Here is an 18601-nt window from a genome sequence, read left to right as displayed (position 1 = left end):
GTCTTGCGCTGTTGCCTAGGCTGGAGTGCAGTGGCGCAATCTTGGCTCACTGCAAGCTCCGCCTCCCAGGTTCAAGCGATTCTCCTGCTTCAGCCTCCTGAGTAGGTGGGATTACAGGTGCGTGCAACCACGCCCAGCTAATTTTTATATTTTTAGTAGAGACGAGGTTTCACGATGTTGGTCAGGCGGGTCTCAAACTCCTGACCTCATGATCCAGCCACCTTGATCTCCGGTAGTGCTGGGATTACAGGCGGGAACCGCCAATTTTATTTTATTTTACTTAATTTAACTTTCAATAGCCACACATGGCTAGTGGCTACTGTATTACACAATTCACTTCTGCATACTTCAGCTATTATTATTCTTTCAATATTTGTTCATTCTCTTTGTTTATTTCCTTTTTCCCTTCAGCCTTTACTCTTCTCTCCTATGGCTATTAACAAGCTCTAATTATCCCTTTATGTAGCGGGTAAATAGACTGCAGGAAAATGTAAACAGAATGCTGTAGGGTGGTGATTTCAGTCATTGTTTAACTCCTTTTCCTTCTGGGTGGAACTATTTTTCCTGGGGCCTGGCAAATATTTAGCACTTGTTTTGCTAACATTTAGTTTGCACAGCTAAACCAAGATTTTTGCAGAATCTCAGTGGGCGGGAATTACATTCCCTGTAGCAATCAAATCATGGTGACATACGATGTCTATTCCTGTGCTCCACACCTGCTTGGTTTTGAGATGGGCAGAGTATCTTCCAACATTTTCAAGCTTTCAACTCAGCTTGAACATTTCAACAAACTTCAAGGAGGCAGAGAGGAACTGACCATATTCTATGGAAGCCTCAGTTTGCCGTCTAGGAAATACCATGAGCTCTCCCCCGGGTGCCTTCTCCTGCTCACACTCGTCCTCTGCTCATAACCCAGAACACGGCACGCAGTAGGCACTCAGGAATATGCTGAGTGTAGTTTAGTGAAAATGAAATTGAGAACATCTCAAGTGAGCTAATACTTTTTGGTTATTCAAAACACCTAAAGTAAACTTGATGGGGGCTGTCAAAAACTTGGGAAGTTCCGTTTGGCTGGGATGGCAAGGTAAGTAAGCCCTTATAAGTGCATTTGCTGGCAAACTGGCCTGAAAACATGAGAATGTAATATTTCCCTAGGCTTCTGGCACTTACTTTGGTGTCACAGAAATAGATTTTCTGATGGTACCTCCTGTTAATCAGGACATTATTGCTCCCTCTTGTCCCCCCTCCCCCACCTTTTTTTGGTCTATCCCTAGAAATGGTGTGAAGAAAGTAAATAAAAATAAAGCTAAAGCATGCCTGTAATCTTAGCTGCTTGGGAGGCTGAGGCAGAAGAATCGCTTAAAATCCGGGAGGTGGAGGTTGCAATGAGCTGAGATCGAGCCATCGCACTCTAGCCTGGGCGACAGAGAGAAAGTCAGTCTAAAATATAAATATATATATATATGCTAAGGGACCAGGCGCAGTGGCTCATGCCTGTAATCCCAGCACTTTGGGAGGCTGAGGTGAGCAGATCAGGTGAGCTCAGGAGTTCCAGACCAGCCTGCCTAACATGGTGAAACCCTACCTCTACTAAAATACAAAAATTAGCTGGGCATGGTGGCAGGTGCGTGTAATTCCAGCTACTCGGGAGGCTGAGGTGGAAGAATCACTTGAACCCAGGAGGTGGAGGTTGCAGTGAGCCGAGATAGCACCACTGCACTCCAGCCTAGACAACAGAGCAAGACACTGTCTCAAAAAGTAATAGTAATAATAAAATAAATAAATAGCTAAAACAGCTATCAAGAGAAACTTTTGAACCACGGTTTGCTTCCATACCCCCTTGATTTAAAATTGCGACTGGTTTTTATTAAAGTAAAACAATCACTATCATAATTAATATTTAGTAAGTGCTTATTCTGTGTCAGGTGCTTAAAGTGAACCATGTCATCTAGTCCTCAGAGCAGCCTAAAGAGAAAGGCACTGTTATCCCCACTTTACAGATGCAGATTCCTAAGCACCGAGAGGTTCAAATACCTACCTTGAATCTCCTGAGTAGGAGAAAGCAAGTCCAAAGTTCTCGAGTTTGTATAATGTAGGGTTCCTTTTCTTTGCCAACTATATAAATTTCTATTTTCTTTGCAGGGAAGAGGGATGGGGAAGATTAGAAGCCTCAGAATCCACAGAATAATAAAATGGTTTCCAAGTGAAAGCTGGAAATAATACATTTTTAACAAAATGGGCGGTTCTTCTAATTGCTGAGCCCCTACTGTTCAATTCCTTTTTATGTCCTAATTCATTAAATGATGTACACATACAGGCTTATTATTTACAGATGTATATACTTTTAAGTGGCTCATATGAAACAGATGTTTCATGAAAGGTAACAGAACAAGTGATCTAAACCCTCCTTTAGTGGGTATCAAGTGAGTATTATGGCCTATTACCTGCAGGTCTTTTGCTATTATTTTGAATGGCAATGTCCAGTATGGGGAGGATGATTCAATTTATCTCCTGGAGGAACAAGTAAAAATACAACAGCCTATAAGCAAACATCTGCATCACAAAACAAAAGAGGGTGTGTGCAGGTGATAGGCAGGGGGTGTTCACATTTGGGCTCCTGTGGACTTGTGAGTGAGTTTTACAAGCAATTTGAGAAAAAAAAGACCCATTGCATTACAGGAGGTGAGGTGTACTGAGCAGACCATCTTTAGAGACCAGTGTTAACCATATCACCTAGCTGGAGAATGAATGAACACCTCTTTTCTTTTTTCTTTTTTTTTGGAGACAGAATCTTGCTCTGTCGCCCATGGGGGCTGGAGTGCAGTGGCGCAATCTTGGCTCAGTGCAAACTCCGCCTCCCGGGTTCAAGTGATTCTCCTGTCTCAGCCTCCTGAGTAGCTGGGATTACAGGCACATGCCATCACACCTGGCTAATTTTTTGTATTTGAGTAGAGATAGGATTTCACCGTGTTGCCCAGGCTGGTCTTGAACTCCTGAGCTCAGGCAATCTGCCCGCCTCGGCCTCCCAAAGTGCTAGGATTACAGGCATGAGCCACCATGCCCGGCCGAGCACCTCTTTTTCAAAACAAGATTAACATGGCCTAATTAAAATAAGCGTGACCAGTTCACGACGTTGCCATAAACTGGGTGGCATATGTCAGTAGACAGTTATTTCAGTACTTCTTCAGAATATCAAAGAGCAGTGTGGACGCATGACTCACACCTGTAATCCTAACACTTAGGGAGGCCGAGACAGGTGGATCACTTGAGGTCAGGAGTTCGAGACCAGCCTGACCAACATGGTGAAACCCTGTCTCCACTAAAAATACAAAAAATTAACCTGGCGTGGTGGGGGCACGCCTGTAGTCTCAGCTACTCAAGAGGCTGAGGCAGGAGAATTGCTTGAGCCCTGGAGGCAGGGGTTGCAGTGAGCCGAGGTCACGCTACTGCACGCCAGCCTGGGCGACAGAGTGAGACTCCTTCTCAAAAAAAAATAAGGAATATCAGAGAGCAATAATAATTGCCCCTCAAAGTCTACAGTGAGATTTATTATTTTATAAATTGTCAGGAGTTCTCTAAACAACAACAAAAAAAATTGGAGCAAAAAGATGGCTGGAATTGTGTCATTTTGGATGTTGAAAGCTGGGAACAGTTACAACTGAAATATAAAATGGGACATGAAATATTAAGTGACATACCGGGTTTATTGCATATATGACCATGAGAGTGCATTTCATTTTGTCTTATGGAGCTCTAAAAAAATCCATGTAATGGATTAAAGGTATTAAAACTCCCATATTCTCCCTGGCTCTACGCCAGGGAACAAAGCATGATAAATAATCCCAATAGACAGAATATGTGGGAAGGAATTTTAAAATGTATTTATGGTGGACATATTGACCTCCCTAACTAATAAAAATGTATACATGAGGTTTTGAAGAAAATGCGTAGCCCTTACAACACACAGTAGTGTTCGTATCTTTAAAATATTGCCCACGTCTCTGTGACATATGGCTGTCATCCTGTGTCTTTACCCTGGAAGTGAGGAAACACATGAATTTTATAGTAACGTGTGCAGTCACTGTTAGGAGGAATAGTTTTGATTTCCTTTATCTTAAAGCCTGGGTGAAAACTACACCAAATCTGGATTTTGTCAATAAAGCTTTCTTGGAATGTGCCACACCTATACATTTACATTTTGTCTGTGACTGCCTTCCCCCATGGTGGCAGAGCTGAGTGACTGTGACAGAGACCAGACAGACCACAAAGCCTAAAGTATTTCCTATCTGACCATTTATAAAATTTGCAGGCCCTGCCTTAAAACATAAAAAAATGAATAGGACTGTGAGGAATAGAAATGTGTACTTGGTTTCTCATTTATACTAATCTTCTATGTGGATTCAGGGTGTGAACTCACTTTGCATTCATTTCCTAACTGTGTGACCTTGGCCAAATCATTTAACTTCTCTAAGCTTCAGTTTCCTCGTGTGAATAATGGAGATCAAAAAAAGAAGAAGAAAACTGATCATGTTAATGATCCTTGCTCTTCACACTTTTGTCAAGAGGGAGTAAATGGGGTAATGTGTGTGAAAACACCCCTCAAGTTGTCCCCCACCATATAAAGTGTGCTGTTGGCACATTCTACTGAACTGTCTGAAAGTATTTATTTCACATCACATGTAAGGATTTATATGCCTATTTCATTTTTTTTCATTCTTTTTTTTTAACCAACACTGATTGAACTTTTGCTATGTACTGGACACTCCTTCAGCCCTGAGCATTTAAAGGCAAGGCCGCCAAAATCTTTGTGTGTGCTTGTAACACATCCATTCATGACAGCCTCTGACCCCCATCAGATCCTTTTTCTAGCTGGGACCATGTTTGGTCTGTGGCATTTCTCTCACTTGTCTGTTTGCGTGGGCAGGGGACCGTGTAGTCGAACTTCTTTATAACCCATCATGTATCAAGTGGTCTGGTCCCTGGCAGGTGCTCAATAAATATTTGTCAGCAGCTGGATGTTGCTGACTGATAATCACTGCCTTCTACTCCCCCACCCACCTTAGTCCATGCAGTGGTTTGGGACTTTGGGTTTTGAACAGCAATTGAAGGCTCTCGAATGAGAGATCGCTGTGGTAAAGAGGGGTTTAAAGAAGTCATTTCTGAGGGGGCTAGGTAGCCTGGATTGGGGATCGGCCAGGAAAACCTACTAGGAGTGAGAACACTTCAGATTAATGCCTGTGGGCCTGGGAAGGAAAGGACAGTTGAGAGAGGGAAAACTGACATGACTTGCTTTCCTCACATTAGCTTGTAGAGAATTTCTTAGGTTCATCAGAAGGGAAAATTATTTTGAGAGGGAAAATGGAAGTGAAGGTCACCAAATCAAGTCAGGGGAAAGAAGGGAAGGTGAATAGCATTGAGATTCATCAACATAAGCATGATACAATAATGGTAATAACTGCTTGTGTAACACTTATGTGGCAGACATTGTGCAAAGTACTTTATAATGATGTTATTTAATGCTCACAATGATTCAATGAAGAATAGACATTTTATACAAGCAGAAATTGAGACTCAGAGAGGTTAAGTAACTTTCCAAAAGTCACACAGCCAGTAAGTAGGAGAGTGAGGATTTGAATCCAGGAAGGCCGACTCTGGAGTTCATACTTCCAACCGTATGCCTCAGACAACTTATCTTGTAGACAAGGTGGACAATTTTCGGGAATATCCAAAAAAGACCTGAACCTTGGGGGGACTGCTCTCAGTTGGAAGGTTGGTGAAAATGTCTTTGAATTATTTTTTCAAAATTTTCTTAACTTTTTTTTTTTTTTTTATTATACGTTAAGTTCTAGGGTACATGTGCATAACATGCAGGTTACATATGTATACTTATGCCATGTTGGTGTGCTGCACCCATCAACTCGTCAGCACCCATCAATTCATCATTTATATCATGTATAACTCCCCAGTGCAATCCCTCCCTCCTCCCCCCTCCCCATGATAGGCCCCAGTGTGTGATGTTCCCCTTCCCGAGTCCAAGTGATCTCATTGTTCAGTTCCCACCTATGAGTGAGAACATGCGGTGTTTGGTTTTCTCTTCTTGTGATAGTTTGCTAAGAATGATGGTTTCCAGCTGCATCCATGTCCCTACAAAGGACGCAAACTCATCCTTTTTGATGGCTGCATAGTATTCCATGGTGTATATGTGCCACATTTTCTTAATCCAGTCTGTCACAGATGGACATTTGGGTTGATTCCAAGTCTTTGCTATTGTGAATAGTGCCGCAATAAACATACGTGTGCATGTGTCTTTGTAGTAGACTAATTTATAATCCTTTGGGTATATACCCAGTAGTGGGATGGCTGGGTCACTTAACATTTTTTAAAAAGAAATAATGCTAAAGTACTTTGAAACTCTTAGCTTTCTCATATCTAGGAATCACTGCTCTGAAAGAAAAAAATAACCAACAAGGTAGCATTCCTGTAATTTGAAAAGTTCTATATAGAAACTTGATAATCTTTTGTTTGTGTTTTGAGACAGAGTTTCGCTCTTGTTGCCCAGGCTGGAGTGCAATGGTGCGATCTCAGCTCACCGCAATTTCCGCCTCCCGGGTTCAAGCAATCCTCCTGCCTCAGTCTCCCGAGTGGCTGGGATTACAGGCATGCACCACCACACCCAACTAATTTTGTATTTTTAGTAGAGGTGGGGTTTCTCCATGTTGGTCAGGCTGGTCTCAAACTCCCAGCCTCAGGTGATCCGCCCGTCTCAGCATCCCAAAGTGCTGAGATTAGGGGCGTGAGCCACCGCGCCTGGCCCAGAATCTTTTCAAATGAAATATCAAGTGCATGCTTTGAACTGATGCATTATGTTCAGCTCCAGCAGTAATATAATTTTCATATTAGCCAACTAGAGGGTACACTAAGGATGTTCACTGTCTACTTCTCTCACCTCCCCCGCCAACCCCCAGACATCTTGGGAAGACAGTCATTCAGCCCCTCTTTGGGGGCATGCTAATTTTTTTTTTTTTTTTTTTTTTGAGATGGAGCCTTGGTCTGTCACCCAGACTGGAGTGCAGTGGCGTGATCTCGGCTCACTGCAAGCTCCGCCTCCCAGGTTCATGCCATTCTCCTGCCTCAGCCTCCCAAGTAGCTGGGACTACAGGCGCCCGCCACCGCGCCTGGTTAATTTTTTGTATTTTTCAGTACAGATGGGGTTTTACTGTGTTAGCCAGGATAGTCTCTATCTCCTGACTCGTGATCTACCCACCTCGGCCTCCCAAAGTGCTGGGATTACAGGCGTGAGCCACCGCGCCCAGCCTATGGGGCATGCTAATTCTGTAGACAGTGACAGAAAAGCTATTGCACAACCAATTCTGGATATTGGGTTCATTCATGTGCCAAATAAATTTTGGTTAAGGAAATATATGTGGCCTTCAGGTGAGGGAAGGAGAACCTGCATAGGGGCTGGGAGCTCAGTGTCCCCTCCTCCTCTGCCTCCCCGAAGAGCCCTGAAGCTGGTGGTTGTGCAGACTCCCTTTGGCCTGAGTGACTGCTCCTGACTGTGTTCAGCCACACGCCATTGAACTGCCGCCAGAGGCCTTTGGAATCTTGGTCTTAGCTGCTGCCATTCTTCCTGCTGAGGGCCGGGTTCTCAGCAGGGAAGATGCAGAAGGGGTTAGTGGGTGTTTGTGGTGCCTTCTAATTCCTGTGTTTGCTTCTGGGGGACTTTCCTACTTTATTGCTCTGACTGGAAAGAACAAACGGCATTATTTCTGTCTCCTTCACTTCTTTCTTTTGAATTTTCCAGTTTTACTTTTGTTCTTTATGCTGGGATAACAGTGTGTCTATCTGTCTGTCTGACTTAGACATACCCTGCATACTGTAAAACTTCCTGCCAGGGACAGCTGCTTGTGACAGGAGTCCTGCACGGTCCTAAGAGGGGATGTCATACTCTTCTCTCAGCATGGGGGTCAGACCCAGTCCCTTGAACTTAAGACCATTTAAGTTCAAGTCCACGCTCTTTATTTACCAGCTGTATGGCCTTGAACAAGTTACCCAACCACACTATACCTCTGGTTTCCTCTTGCCTGTCAAAAAGAAATACTAAGACTAAAAATATCTCTCTGTCTCTCTCTCTCTTTTTAGACGGAGTCCTGCTCTGTTGCCCAGGCTGGAGTGCAATGGTGCAGTCTCGTCTCACTGCAACCTCCACCTCCTGGTCTCAAGCAATTCTCCTGCCCCAGCCTCCCGAGTAACTGGGATTATAGGCGCATACCACCACAAATTTTTTTTGTGTGTGTATTTTTAGTAGAGATGGGGTTTCACCATGTTGGCCAGGCTGGTCTCAAACTTCTGTCCTCAAGTGATCCACCCGCCACAACCTCCCAAGTGCTGGGATTACAGGCGTGAGTCACCGTGCCTGGCCAAGACTTACTCTCTTATTGGGTCACTCTGGGGATTAGATGAATTAATAGATTAAAAATGCTTAGAATAGAGTGAAGGGGCATGACTAGCCTACAGTGCATGCTCCATGAGTGTTAGCGATTACTGTTGTTGAAATGTTTGACTAGACTCTAGAGATGGTTCTGTTGTTTTCTGTGGTGACCATATTAGTCGCATTATTGATATGGACTTAGTCCCCTTTTCCCCAGAGAGTCTAATAATAAAGCATTAGCTATTATTTGTATGTGTTTTTACACTTTTTGTAGTTTACGAAGTGTAGTTACGAATGTAGTAAGCGTGATTGTCATCTCGATTTTTCAGATGAGAAAACTGAGGATCAGGCAGGACAAGTGACCGCTAATAAGAGGCAGGATTAGGAAATGAACTCACACTGTCTGCACTGTAGCACTCTGCAGTTGCCATTTCTCCAGAGCGGTAGTATTTTCTTTGCCGTTCCCACTCTTTGGTCCCAGTGTCTCCCCACCAGTAGTATCCTTAGCCTAGATCAGCGTTTTTCAACCTCAGCACTATCTATAATTGGGGCCAGACAAATCTTCGTTGTGGGGAAGGGGCCTGTCCTGGGCATTGTGAGATGTTTTGTAGCATCCCTGGCCTCTACCTATAGATGCCCGGAGCAGCCCCCAGTTGTCACAACCAGAAATGTCTCCCGATGTTGCAGAATGTCCCGTGAAAGACAAAATGGTGCTGGCTAAAAACCCCTGCCCAGCTGGGCACGGTGGCTCACGCCTGTAATTCCAGCACTTTGGGAGGCCAAGACAGGCAGATCACCTGAGGTCAGGAGTTCGAGATCAGCCTGGCTAACATGGTGAAACCCGGTTTCCACTAAAAATACAAAAAATTAGCTGGGCGTGGTGGTGCGCATCTGTTAATTCCAACTACTCAGGAGGCTGAGGCAGGAGAATCTCTTGAACCCAGGAGGCGGAGGTTGCAGTGAGCTGAGATTGCGCCATTGCACTCCAGCTTGGACAACAAGAGCAAAACTCCATCTCAGAAAAAAACAAAACAAAACAACAACAACAACAAAAAACTGTGCTCTAGATTAAGGAAGGTGGAAGGGAAATGTATTTGTGGGAGGAGGGGAAACGTGGAGGTGAGGTTGGTTATCATTTATTGAGCACTTACTGTGTGTCAGGCAAATTGCAAACGTTGTCTCTGGTTTACCAACAGGAATCAGGATTATCTTCATTTTCAGCAAAGAAACACTAGGGCTCAGAGAAATAAAACTCTATGGCCATTAGTAAGTGGCAGAAGAGAGATTCAAATTCAGGTCCACCTGGCAGCAAAGCTTACCACTTTCCCATCACCTCCTCCACACAATTTTATGCAGGCTCATGGCATTTTCTTTCTTTTTAGGAACCAAGAAAACCCACACAGTGAGGATTAAATTGGTTTCAAAGTTATTTTGAGGCTGTTCATATGGTGCATACCTGTAAGAAACAAAACAGAAAAATTTCTTTGCAGCAAAATTCTGAGTAAGCCAAGCATTATTTTATTAAGAAAAACGGGGTTTTGGCTAAATTGTAGTGTAATCGATCACACTTGAACTTCCTTAGATCTTAGAGGAGTGGCAAGGTATGTGACAGAACATAATTTCATTGTTGTCTTCCAAGCATTTCCTTTTTAGTTTTCTGTCAGGCTGCTACCAATGTGGTTTTCAAATAGGTATATAGTACATAAGCAAAGAATGTGTGTGTGTGTGTGTGTATCTGAAATGAATGTGGCTGTGTATGTCTGAAATGATATACATGTTAATGCTCCTGTTTTAACCTACCCTGTGTGCAGGAAATTTGATCAGATAAAATAATGTCATTTATTAGTGTGATACTTCCTTTCGTAAATATTATGGGAATCCCGATAGAAGTGAAATATGGAACTGAGTCACTTGATGTTGAGAGAAACTCTTCAGGGGACCTCAATATTGCAAAGCAATTAGCTTCATCTACACGTGACTCCCGAGACTTGTTCGAGCATTTGTTCATTTAATGCAGTTTCATTTCTGATGCCTCCATGTTCAGATCATTAATAAGCAGTTAGATGTTTTGGCCTCTTAAGTGACTGTAAGAGAGGATTTATTTGAACCCTGGCATAAGCTATCTTAGTATGTCCTAGAAAACAGTGATAGAAAACGTCTGTTTAAAACGTCATGCAAAACAACCTATGAGATATTTTTTAATATACTCCTTGTGGTGAGAACACATATTATAAAAATGAAATGTTGGTGTTGAACCTGTCATGGTACCTTATGATAATATGACAGCACTTCCCATGGTAAAAGCCAGTCCCAGGAATAACTTCTGTTGCTGGCCATGAGCCCAGACAGGTATAGCTACAATACAGAGTGATTAGTGGGTCCTGAGCCTTACTCTCTTTCTAAGGACCAAACTATCTTGTCAAATTTAACCATATCTTGAATTGAATCAGTGTTTGGAAAGTTATAACCATGAGTTAAAAGCAAGAGAATTACAAAGTTCTGCAGTTCTCAAATTTGAGTAAGTAGGCCTGACCAGACCAAACCCTGTGAACTTCCTAGCCTAGGAAATAAATCAGGGAGATGGAAAATGAGAATTTAAAAAGCTGGGAGGTTTGGTGAGATAATAGTAAACATATTAAGTCATGTAAATCTCATTTATAAAGGCTGAAAGCATTGTTGTGTTTTAAATTTCCTAATTCTAAGGTGCTCAGTTCTCCCTCTCCTCCACATGGTATGGGGAAGGAGTAAATGAACTAATGTCTATTAAGCACTTTGCATGGCCCCTAACACAGTGGGCACTCAGTAAATAGTAATTACTATTAGTTCAGGCTCTTCTGGTACAACTTTGAACACACTGCCAACTAAAAGCCACTGCCAAAATTCTGTGAGAGTGAACGAAGACTTCTGGTTTATGATGAGCATAAACACACACAGCCTGAAGATCTTAATGCATTAAGTACTTAACAAGGTGGAGTATTTAGTAAGGACCTGTGCAAAGGGCAAGTTGACAGAGTTCTGATGCTAAATTAACTCAGCAAAATGGGATTACAGGAAGGTTAGGACAATAACAAGACGTTTTTTATGTTAAGGTGTCTCAAACATCGATGTGCATAAAAATGATCAAGGGGTTTTGTTAGGATGCCTATTCTGATTCTGCATTTCTGGGGTGGGGCCAAGATGCTGCTTTTTTTTTCTTTTTTTTTTTTTTTTTTTGAGATGGAGTTTCACTCTTGTTTTGCAGGCTGGGGTGCAATGGCACGATCTCAGGACACTGCAACCTCTGCCTCCCGGGTTCAAGCAATTCTCCTGCCTCAGCCTCCCGAGTAGCAGGGATTACAGGCGTGCGCCATCATGCCCGGCCAATTTTGTTTTTTTTAGTAGGGACGGGGGTTTCTCCATGTTGGTCAGGCTGGTCTTGAACTCTCAACCTCAGGTGATCTGCCTGCCTCAGATTAAGTGCTGGGATTACAGGTGTGAGCCACTGTGCCGGGCCAAGATTCTACATTTTAACAAGTTTCCAGGTGATGCTGATGCTGCTGGTCCAGGACCACACTTTGCAGAGAAAGGCTTTACTAAAGACTCAAAACCAAAATCTTTCCCCTAGCCCTTCCTTTTGTTTCCTGCCTATGTTCAGCACCTGTTGCATGTGTGGTCAGAAAAGCAGGGTTTCTCACAACCCAGCTCCAGCCCTAGGCCTGGATCCCTGGTGACCCGGGCAAACACACACTTCTTCAGGGTCATGGGCAGGTTACTGAGTCAAGACTGCCAAAGCCCCACAATGATATTTTCCTTCACTCCCCATCCTCCTCCCTCCCTAGCCACCTCAAACCCGGGACTAATCTTGGAGCTGCTTAATAATAACAAAGCCAGCAGCAGAGTAAGGCAAGATTTCAAAGCAGAGTTTTTCTTGTTTGGCAATTACCTAATTTCAGGATGCGATTCACAGATTTGCAAAACCCTTGTGTGTGGAAACCGTTTCTCCTGAAACATGATTAAAAGCAGATCCTCTCCTGAAAAGGCGACATAAAAATTAAGTGAGTGACAGTATGGAGTCTTTCCGTGCCCCAAATGTTTGGATGCATGTAAATTACATTTTAATAAAATGTCTACACACACATTCATACACGCATGCGCACACGCAAACAGCGGAGAATCTGGTTCTAATTACTTGTACTTTAGTTGAACTTTGGCGTTTCCTTTGACTCTCTCCCTAATGTATGTGAGCTGTAGGCTTTGCAGGCCTGCAGTGAATCCACAGAAAAAGGGAGAAAAAAATCCAGATCAGCCTTCTTTGGTGCCAACAAAAATGAAGTCCAAACGAACATTTTGACCAAATCCAACTTTGCTCTTCTCCCTTAATTAGCTGAAATGACTCCCTTCCACCGGGATTTGGAGTTCTGGGCTCAAAATTCCCCTAGGGCCATGCAGGAAATGTCTTTTGCTTTACAACTCCTTTTTCTTTTAAAGCTCAGCTGCCCAGAGAGTGCATTAAAATACTGTCTTAATCATAGAAGGTTCTAGTAAAAAGGCTGGGCTTTCCTAATGCATGATGCCTGCCTGCCTGCTTGTAATCAGACCCAACCTAAAATCCTGAAATCTGTCAACGTGGTTTAGCTAGCCGTAAATTAGCTCTCACAAAGAAAAAAAAAAAAAAAAGTATACTGAGCTCTCTTAAAAGTGTTATCTGCTACTTAATCTAACCTTTAGAAAAATGCCAAGCATGTAAGGAATTGTGAAGGGAGCTATTGTCGAAGACTTTCTGTGTGTTTAAATGACACTCAGGTGTGTTGTAACAACAAGGACATTTATACTGTGTTTTCTCAGGTGAGTTAAATTCGTAAGTGCCAAGTCCTTTTATCAGGCAGCAATGTTAATTTCTTTTCTTTTGGGAGTGAATCAACCTGAGAGTTGTGGCAGTGTTTAAGACAGCTTCGGCAGTGGGAACTCGGGAATTCTGCTTTTGTACCATCCCAGTCGGAGGAGATTTTGTTTAGCTTTGTTTTTGTTTTGTCTGCAAACAACTTCTGAGTTTGAAGTCTTTTTAGAAGACTGTTTCTCAAAATGCAATCCAGAGACCTGTGCCCGTCCGCAGTGAGAGAAGTTCAGACATTGAGAGCAAGTGTTTCAAAACTTTAGCAGCTATTTGACAGGGTTATTTTATGTCCGTTAAGTCAAATTTTTTTTAAAAAAAGCTGGAGCTCGTGCTTTGGGCGTCTTTGTTTTTCCTTGACTCCTGTTTCCTGGAGATTCATTTGTATTGAATTTTATCAATCCATGAGGGATTGGGGGAAAGACTAAGAAATGGTGCTTCACCATTGATAGTCTGAAAAACACCAGTTTAAAGCAAATGTCCTCCCTAATCTCAAGAATTCTCCTGCTGCAGACCACACTTCGAGGAACATTGATTTAAAGGCAAATGAGTCCCATGACTAATTTATTATACAAAGAAGGGGATTCTAGCTTTGCTTCCCTTACTGATAGTTATCTGTATGTTGTGGGGGTGGAGAGGTCTAAAATAGGGGCCAGAAACTTCCGACGATGCTGCAGGTTTGGTTCATTCTCATCTTCCCTGAGGCTCACTGTCTCCACTCATGTGTGCAGTTCAGAGCAGCCCTCTCAGCATCACTGGTGCTGACTGTGCTCTGGGCGGGGACCCACAGAGCCAAGCATCCATCTCACCGGAGTAGCAGAAGTTCCTCTGACTTGCCCATTCCCTGACGAAGCAGGGCAGCCCATCTGGTTAGCAGTTTGGATGCCACATTGGAGGCTGCTGCTTGTTGGGCATTCAATCAGCAAACAGAACTGAGTAAGTCCATAAGTAGGCAAGGAAATAAATAAAAGCAGGAGACAAAAAGCAGATCCGAATTATTCCTCAAAGACTGCTTCTCCAAACTGAGATCACATCAGGATGGCTGCAGTGTAGTTGTTTTATTGAATGACACAAGCCTCTTTTCCCCCTGGGAAGTCTAAAAACTGCTTTTTTGGCCTGCCTGAGATCGCTGAATGAGCTAATACAGAACACATTGTCTGCTGAGCCGGCAGAGTTTTCGAGCAAAAATTTTATCATTCCATAGACTGATTGTGCTTGCCTGGAATAAGGAACAAAATGTTTGAGGCCTCTCAAGGGTATTTTGATGAATCTAACTCTAATTTAAAGGGACTAATAGATTATTGATTTCAGCAGGATGACAGTGAACAGATCAATGGCTGAGTACTCTGTATCTACCTTAAATACCAAAAATGACTGATAAAAGGAAAGCCACGGGCTGTCCCCCTGCTTGTTTCCCACTGACTTTCTTGAGGAGGGGGTGGTAGTGGAGGAAGGCAGAAAAAGAAAAGGAGCTCTAAGAAACTTTGCCAAAGTATGTTTTTGCTACCTTACCAAAAAGGCAAGGGATTGCATTAAAGTACAAATCTTTTATATTGATGCCATATCCTGGTTGTAATTCTAGAACTTGTCTTGGCATGTTCGCCTGAGGCAAGCTTTGGTGATCTGATGGACTATACCACTGAAAATGTTTTTTTTCCTTGCGTTGTTCTCAGTGTTATAGGCCACAAAGAGGAAATAAAAGACCACTGACCATCAATTTTGAGGGTGATACTTGAAAAAAAAAATGTGTGTATATATATATATATATATATACACACACACACACACATTTATATATATGTATATACATTTATATATATGATCGATCTGGAATATAACTTGGTCATTAGGATGTTTAAAAGCTCCCCAGCTGGTTCTAGTGTGCAGCCAAGTTTGGAACCCACTGTATTGTAATGGTTGGTTTATTCTCTATTAGGCCAAATTTGTCGACGATAAGGGATTATATACTATCACCGTCTATAGCGTATAACGCAATGCCTGGCATGTTATGTCACTCAGCCAAACAAATGATTGAACACATGAACAGTCTGAGAATCTATTGTACTCATATGAGAAAGTTCCTAGAATTACTGGTGAAATCACCGCAACCTAAATAAAAGTCCAGGGCTCTCACTATTGATTACTTACAATAGAACATTTTCATTCATGGCAACTGTTCAGGAAAAGCCTTCTGGATTCATTCATTTGTTATAAATGACTCTTATCCGTAGGAAAAGATCCAATCTTCACAAAATGTTTTGGGATCTTTAACGTCCAGTAGACTCCACGTTTTTTTGTGTGCTTTGCCCCAAGTTTTTTGGGTATTAAATTATGCACAATTTTGTTTCCTTTCTTTGGGAAGATGAAATGCTGGACTCCCTTCGGTGCATGTGTTTGAAGTGGCATATTTATGAAAATTACTACCCACTTTTGAAATTCAGGGCATAGCTCTGACAGCTGATTCGAGCCCCACCAGAATTCTATTTACAACTTTCCTAGACAAGCCAGATGAGCTGTTCTACACGAGCGAGTAGGACCTTAAAACACACCCCTCCCCACCTTCCTTCTGTGAAGAACTCAATGGGAGACTGATCATAGTGGTGACGACATGACTCTGTCAGTTGTTGAAGCACATGGATGGAAGTAGAAGCACACAAATCAAACCACTCCAAAAGGTCTGAGAGGCATCTGGGGAGGGGATCACTTACGTTGATATCAGGGGTGTAAATCCACACAGGCTTTCTAGAAGTCAGTTTATCAACATGCATTAAAAACAAAATATTTATAAAATAACTTTTGATCTGATAAATACCCTTCAGTAGTGTATTTGAAGGAAATAAAGATGTGCTGAGATTAGCTACAAAGATGTTCATCACAATGGAATGTTTTCTGTGAAAAATATTTATCGACAAGGAAATAAATTGATGCCATCATAGGTTAAACAAAGTCCCCAGCAATCTCAGTATAATTCCACATTAGTAGACAAACTCGAAACATTTATGTGCATAGAAAAAAATTCTGGAAGGTCGTACACAGTGAAAAGATTGTGGGTGATTCTGTGTGTATGTTTTCTTAGATTTTTAACAAAGAGTGATATATTGTTTTGTAATTTTAGCAAATAGTGTTTTCTTATTAATTTGCTTTCAGTGAAGCTGATTAGTTCCGTGTGAAGAAGGCTTTTGCATCTACTGCTTGATAGCTGATAAGCTTTAGTGACATCTCGGATGCCAACCCTTCTATAAAACAGTTGCTACCACTGTGCCAACTTATTCAAAGTAAGGGCTTCCTATCTGCCAGAAATAACGTACTCAAGATTGCTATCTTCGTCCTAGATACCTCGGTTCTAACCAGTAAAGACTATAATAGATTTATCTACTAGGACCTGCACTACTCAAATGAATTCATTCCAAGTTTCTTCTGAATTATGAAAATACTATAATTATAGTTGATTCTGTTCCAAAGGGCTAATTACTTTTTTAAGGAAGCAAAGGAGTATAAGAGCTATTTGGTTTAATTTTCTCATTTAACAACTTAGAGGGGCACTTAGTGCTCAAAATGAGGAAGGAAAAGGAAAAAGTTCATGTGCTAATTCAATAAATACTGATTGATTATCTACGATGTGCCAGGACCTCGTCCAGTCCTGGAACACAGGTGTACATAATGCAGGTGAGTTTCTTTGCCTTCTGAAACTCAACATTCAGAGTATGGGGGGTGGCAGATGTAGAATATAAAATCATATACAGACATCTAAAATTTGAACACTGGTTAGGGTTTTATGGAAATAAAATAGTGAGACAGAGTGACCAGGAATGGAGAGGAGAGGGGCATTTTAATGACAGAACTCATCTCTGGGAAGGAAACATTTGCTTTGAGATCTAAGAAATGAAAAACAACGAGATATTTGAAGGTCTAAGAATTTCCAGAAAGGACAAATAGTTATTGCAATAGCCTCCATTGGTACGAGAGCTCAGCCTATTCAGAAGACAGAATAGATGCCAATTATATAGAATTCAATAAATTAGGGGACTCACTGAAGGCAATGATGCTGCTAAAAGGCCATGTGATTAAAAGCCTTGTAGCACATACTAGAGTCTGACTTTCATCTAATTGATGGCTATTGGAGGGCTTTAGATAGGCAAGTGAAAGAGATGGATTTTAATGTTTGAACAACTATCTTGACTGCTTGTTTGAAGACTAGACCCTAGGTAGGAAGAAGGGGCATGAAGGAATCAATGAAGAAGCTATTGCAGCAGTTGTGAGAGGTGATGGTGGATTACTAGCATGGTGTGGTAGCAGGATAATGATATGGGGATGGATTAACAGTAAATGTAGTGGGTAGAGTCGACCTGACTTGCTAAAAGCTTGCCTTCAGGATAATCCAGTCAGGAGAATATCTACTCTGGGAGATTATAAGCAGTAGGGCAACTGGAAACTATATTCTGGGAACTATACTGTGTATTGAAAAGCAATTTGGAGACTAGAGGATTCTGGAACATTATTTAACCACTTTTAATTCCCCTTCCTGATTTCCATGTTATTTTATGAGCATGTTTACCTGTGATAGAAGTAGAGCCAGTTCTTGCTTTGATTCTGAGTACAACCCTGGAGAATTAGGGGTAGGAGAACACCCCGTTCTTATATTTTGTGAACTCCCATTTCCCATGGAATTTGGGTGATTAGATAACAGTATAGAGGATTATGTTTTTTTAAATCTAGATTAAAGAGTAACATGACTTAAAAATGAATCGCACCACTCTGTGTCATCATTAGGTTTAACCTACTGCTTCTCAAACGTTAATTGTACATTTAGTCATCTGCGGATTTCATCAAAATGCAGATTTCAGATTCCACAGGCTTGAGCTGGGACCTGATACTATTTTTCTAATAAGATCTTAAGTGATGCTGATGCATGTTGGCCCAAGGAGCCTTCTTTGAGTAGCAAGAGTCTTACCCATATTGTTATTAATGAAGATCAGTTATGGCTGCATCATGCTAAAGACTATCCCAATACACTTGTTGAATGAATAATTTGGGCATTTTCTTCATTTGTCCAAAGGAAAATTTAAAAATTTTAATTAATTAATTTGTTTTTTGAGGCAGAGTCTTGCTCTGTTGTCCAGGCTGGAGTTCAATGGCACAATTTCAGCTCACTGCAACCTCTGCCTCCTGGGTTCAAGTGATTCTCCTGCCTCAGCCTCCTGAGTAGCTGGGATTCCAGGTGTACGCCAGCACACCTGGCTAATTTTTGTATTTTTAGTAGAGATGGGGTTTCACCATGCTGGCCAGGCTGGTCTCGAACT

The 18601-nt window shown here is 42.0% G+C and overlaps 1 protein-coding gene across 4 annotated transcripts in view; it reads left to right on the top strand.

Moving 5' to 3' along the window:
- RARB (retinoic acid receptor beta) overlaps positions 1-18601 on the top strand; it is a 424940-nt gene that overhangs the window by 267368 nt on the left and 138971 nt on the right. The window lies entirely within an intron of this gene.

Source organism: Rhinopithecus roxellana, chromosome 1 (genome assembly GCF_007565055.1).
Source record: "Rhinopithecus roxellana isolate Shanxi Qingling chromosome 1, ASM756505v1, whole genome shotgun sequence".
In the NCBI taxonomy this organism is placed as follows: domain Eukaryota; kingdom Metazoa; phylum Chordata; class Mammalia; order Primates; family Cercopithecidae; genus Rhinopithecus; species Rhinopithecus roxellana.
This window is presented reverse-complemented; position numbering and strand designations above follow the sequence as displayed.